The following is a 6,000-nucleotide window of genomic DNA, read 5'->3' on the forward strand; positions in this document are numbered from 1 at the left end:
TTGTGAAGATAAAATGGAGGAAGAGAGAACCAGGCGTGCCTCTCTGCTCCTTGGAGAAATGGTGGGATTCTGGATCTATCATCTACAAACTGATACCAAAAGGCCTGAATGAGTCAGCAAATTGGATGTGCTGCATTTGACTGTACTAATCTGTACAAAAAAAAATTCTCTCCTTTCCTCCACACTATCTCTGTATAAGGCAATACATGGGGAGAGTGCATCCTCAATTAAGATTTATTAGCTGACTGTAGTAGGGATTGTGCTATTATTTATTCATGATTGTTGATGTTATACACATCCTGAAATTCTGGACACTATATACAAGGTAAGTTTTAATTGGAAATTTGGGATATTTCTAAGGAATGGTTGTTGTAGAAAGAATTCTTTTATGGGCATTATAACTTAAGATTTATTAAAAATATATTTTGACCCAGGTATGAGCCATGAGTCATGTTTTAAGGCACATTAACTATTTTAACATAAAGCTACACAGAATAAAAGGTAAACATGTAATTTCAATTTTAAGAAATTGGTTATTTATTAAAATAATACTAATTGGATTTTTCTCCCTCCAAAAGGCTTTTATATTTTTTACCTTGTACAACGTTTGTGTCAGGATGTGTATTGTAAAATTGTGTATGTATGACCACTGAGGAAGGCCTGTAAAAGGCCTAAACACGTCTGGTCAGATTTTGGTCATTTTATGTACTAACATCAACTGTTATGTGTTGGTAATATTTGTAATTATGTTTGTGCTTTTAAGGAAGCCTGTATTTTAGGCCCTGTGCAAAATATATAATAAAATACATTTATTGGTTGTTATATTAGATAGTGTTTAGCTCAACCTTTTTGGTTTCCACAGTCAGTATAAGACAGCTTCACTTGTTCATATGGTTCCTGCCTCAATAGATTAGAGGTAAAACCACACCAGGGCATTAGATGTTGCGTATATTCCACTGAATGCTAGACAGATGTGACACATGACACTTAAAAAGTTTTTGATCCTTTATCACACTGTTAGTGTGCAGGAATGAAAAAAGAAATACAGTGTGTTGTGTGTTTTAATTAATTGATGGCCATGCAGGAAGGCTGATATATAATTAGACTTCTACCTCCTTGTGTTTCCTGTGTGTGTGTGTTGCCTTTGTACAGATGCATGATACCTGAAATTCATTTTTAGATATCCATCCATTTTTCTTTTCGTTTCTTTTTCTTTTTTTGCAGTTGTCCACATTTAGGAAGGTTATTTTCAGGGATTTCTGAAAATATAGAAATATCTCTGTAGTCACAATTACAAGATGCCTCCTTTTCTCAATCCATCTCTTTTTCCATGACCGTGGGCGTGGACCATGCCAGTGAAACAGACAGGGTGTAAAGAAAGCATTGTCAATTGACACAGACTTTCCCCAGAACAGAGGGATGGTGAGGAAAATGTCAGACAGGAAAACAATGCAGAAAAAGAGTTACTTAGAAGCACATGGTTACCAACTAGTGCATATGGGCAATCTGAGGTAGGTCACTGGAGAAAGCTCATTCTTCCATACTACCTGGAGTATAGTGACATTTAAAGTGGGAAAATATAACTTAGAATTGTGTTGATGGGTGTTAACTGAAGTGAGGGAATATTCCCAAATTAATATTAACTCTCTTGAGTTTAGTTATTACTCATATCAGTTTTATATTAGAATGTTCATTGATTTTGGAAGATGTCTATGTACTCCTATTTGCTTGTCTCATGGAGGCTAACCGATGGTCAATGAAAATGGACCCTCCATGTCCTTACTACAGCTAAAAGACTTCTATTACAACACTGGTAAATCAATGGATTGAGGACCTTAAAACTCATCAATATTTGAACATATAGCATATAGATGGCAGTTGTGCATGGACTTGTATTTAGATATTTGGAAACCATTTGTAGAAACGTATGTCTAGATCCACCACCACTGTTACTATATTTTTGTCTTTATGTGTATTCTTCTTGGTAGTAGATACCTACTAATGATTTTTTAAAGGCAAGAAGCTGCTAGTGATGGGGAATGGTGAGCAAAAAGGGAGATGGTTCCCAAACCTGCTTTCAATATGATCAGTAAGATTTGTCCTGTGGCCTTCTACAGGGCATAGTCCTATCCCCAATGCTATTCAATCTCTATGTAAAGCTCTTGGGAGAAATAACTTATAGTTTTAGAATTGGATGTCATCAGTATGCTGATGACAACCAGCTCTCTGTCCAAATCTCCTAGTGAGTAACTGTCTGATTACAGTGGTTAAATGGCTAAAGAGCGAACAAACTGAAATGGAATCCTGACAAGATGGAGGTAATATTGATTGGGAAGGCTGTGGTCTTGAAGGGACACTGCTTTTACCTTCAGTAGGATTTATCTGACGCTTGCTCATTCAGTTAAGAGCCTGGGGATTATAATGGATCCGGCATTACTGCTGAAGAAGCAAGTTAATACAGCTGCAAAAAATGCTTTCTTCCCACTTAGTTTAGCCTAGAAGATGGCCCCCTATCTTGACCTGGCTGATCTGGCCACCTGGATTCATGCCACAGTAACATCAACATTAAAAAATTGTGCATGCTACATGGGTCTGCCCTTGAAGTCAGCTTGAAGACCCCAGTTGGTACAAAATGCCACAGCAGACGGCAGGTGGAGAATGGATATAACACCCATTCTGCTATCACTCCGTTGGCTGCTCATCAGTTATTAGTTTCAATTCATGATACTGGCTATCACATGGGCTTCATGGCCTTGCCCTCATATCTGCAGGACTATCCTCCTATGCTCCGCCATGACCGTTTCGTCTGAGCAGGACCTCCTGCAGGTACCACCCTGCAAATGGAATAAATCAACATAAGAAAAGCCCTGCTAAATCAGACCAGTGGTCCATCTAGTCCAGCATCCTGTCTCACACAGTGGCAACTAGTTCCTCTGGAGAACCAACAACAGAGCATAGCTTCTTGCTCTCACACTGCGCCTGAAAGTTGTCATGCAGTGTCTGCAAGGTGTTGGGGCTTTTAAAGGAGCCCAACTCCCAAATATTTTGGACTTTCTTGACCACTGAGAGAGTGTGACTAGCCTAAGGTCACCCAGTGAGCTTCCATGGCACAAGTGGAGATTTGAACCTGGGTGTCCCAGATATTTGTCTGACATTCTTAATCACTACACCACATTGGATCTTGAGGCCGACTGTTGTGTCGCACTGTGCTGAGCACAGGCCAAGTGATAACATGTCAGCGATAACTTTGCTTTGGGGAACTGATCCACTGGAAAAATGCTAGCCATCAATGCTGCTAGTTCAGCATAGGGGCAGCACAGAGAAAGTGCTTTGTTATGGCGCAATAATCTTTGCACCCTGTGGCCAGTGGAGGAAGCCTACAGCTCCTAATTCTGGCACGGTTTAGCCCTAGTTAGGAGTTTATTAAGGAAACTCCCCCTTGCTTTCATTTACACACACAAAAGCTGAGTAGAATTTAAATGTCCTTCTGCTCTACAGAATGCTGTGGTAGCTACTGTCATGTAAGCCTTTGCTTGTGCCATGACATAAGAATGGGACCTGAACTGGTTACTGAACAGGTATTTGTATAGTTTTTTGTTTTGTTTTTTTGCTGGCCAAGAACAACTTGTAGCCATGTGAAAAAGGAACATGATCTGAAAATTGATTGCACAGTATACTGTCAACACACCTGCATCCAAGTTGTAGCTTTAGTTCCTGTGTGGTGCGATATTTTATTTATTAATATCCCACCTTTCCGCCTCTAATACAATAAAGCCTAATAAAATCTAATAAATGTAATCAAATAGCACAGATTTCTTTTTTTAGATGCCTCAAGTCATAGTTTTGTTATAGCTTCTAGAGAAGACAAGCATTTTTTACTTTGAATTAAGTCTCACTGGGTTCAGTACATATACGGGCATAAGAATGCAGCTAGTTTGAGAGGTTTATCTATTCACTAGGTGGCAGTATTTGTCTCTGAACTCTGGATTACAAATCCTAAACTTGCATATAAATAGATCCAACATATTCAAATCTGTGAAATCATTTATTGTTTAATACAAATGTTTTCATATTTTTTAGAATAAATGTGTCTACATAACTGTTGTAACATTCTGTGGGCCAGAATCAGACTACTGTAGTAATAAAAAATGCCATTATCTTTCAAACATTTCCCGAATGACTAGGTAAACACTATTGTTAGTAGCTTAGTGTGATTATTAAGAATAAATTCTGAATAAAGTACTTAGGTTAGGACTGGTGATTTCCACACTGGTTGCTTGGATGTGTGTTTTTTCCCCACTTCCCCACAACACTGTGATGTTTCTGTGTACCTCCTAAGTCCTTTGAATTCCCAGCTTTGATTTTTTTTAAAATTTCTAGCACTTTTAGTTATGGAGATATGTCTTTCCCCTTATAACTCCTTCCCTTTCCTTTTACCTTAGAAGCTCATTGATTTACAAATCTGGAGCAGCAGAAAAAAATGTATTCTTCATTTTTTAGACACTAGGGATAAAAGAACTAAAACAAATTTTACCACCACCAAAGTAATTTTAGGATCCTTATCTCTAAGTAAACGAAACAGAGATTCCAAAGTATAGGGAGGTTTCTGACCCATAGTAAGTGGCTTAATATAGTAATCCCTAATATTCTTTTTAAAAAGGCATTCAAGCAGAACATAGAATGATGTATCAATCTTATTAAGGCCATAAGAGCAAATTCTATTAAAATAAGGCCTATTCAAAAATCTTCCTTGTAAGACCATAGAGTCTCCATAGCAAAAGGGGCTACAGAAGAAGAAGAGTTGGTTTTTATATGCCTACTTTCTCTACCACTTAAGAAAGAATCAAACCGACTTACAATCACCTTCCCTTCCCCACAGCAGACACCCTGTGAGGTAGGTGGGGCTGAGAGAGCTCTAAGAGCTCTAACTAGCCCAAGGCCTCCAGCTGGCTTCATGTGTAGGAGTGGGGAAACCAACCCGTTCACCAGATTAGTGTCCACTGCTCATGTGGAGGAGTGGGGAATCAAACCCTGTTCTCCAGATTAGAGTCCATCACTCCAAACCACCACTCTTAATCACTATACCACACTGGCTCTCTACACCACACTAATTTACAGGTGTAGTAAACCAATTTTCATTGGCACCTTTGGATACTTTTATTTTCTTGGCAGGGGGTGGAGCTCAAAACAAACCATGAATGTGATGCTGTAATTAGTTTTGCTGATAGTGGGGAGTTTTTATTTATGTTATTTATAGTCTGCCTTTCTCACAGGGACTCAAGGTGGATTACATGGAATGAGTCAGTACAATCAACAAAATGGAACATTCAGTAAACCATGCATTGGGATTGTAGAAGTCCGGAACCAACCAGAAATCTAAAAGATAGCACTGAATTATGGCATATGTATTAACGTGACTCATTAAGCAGTGCAAAAATTATATAATACAATCCTACTTACAGTAAGCTGTACACAGCAGTATAGACCACAGTACCTAATCATTTAGCCAAGTAAGGTTGTAAACAATTTTGTACCGCACAACCCAGTTACCTGGGCAAAAAGGCCCTCTTGAATAATTGAGTTTTGCATAGATTGTGAAAAGCTGGGAGAGTGGGAGCCTTCCTGACCTCGGGCAGGCCATTCCATCAGATGGGAGCCCCAACAGAGAAAGCACGTGCACGTGCAGTTGTTGATTTTCTCCATTTGTAGATTGGCACCTACTGAAGGCCCTGCTCAGAAGAGCGAAGTTGTTGTGGTGGAGCATAGGGGGAGAGATGGACCTGCAGATACGAGGGACCAAAGCCATGAAGGGCTTTGTATTTGTTAGCCAATACCTTAAATTAATCCCAGTAACAAATGGGCCGCCAATGGAGTTTCTGGAGAATGGGAGTAATAAGCATGCTCCATCTAGCTCCTGATAATAGCTGAGCCACAGCATTGTGCACCAGTTGGAGTTTCTGAGTTGATTTTGAGGGGAGATCAATGTACGGTGTATTACAG

Source organism: Euleptes europaea, chromosome 1 (genome assembly GCF_029931775.1).
Source record: "Euleptes europaea isolate rEulEur1 chromosome 1, rEulEur1.hap1, whole genome shotgun sequence".
In the NCBI taxonomy this organism is placed as follows: Eukaryota; Metazoa; Chordata; class Lepidosauria; order Squamata; family Sphaerodactylidae; genus Euleptes; species Euleptes europaea.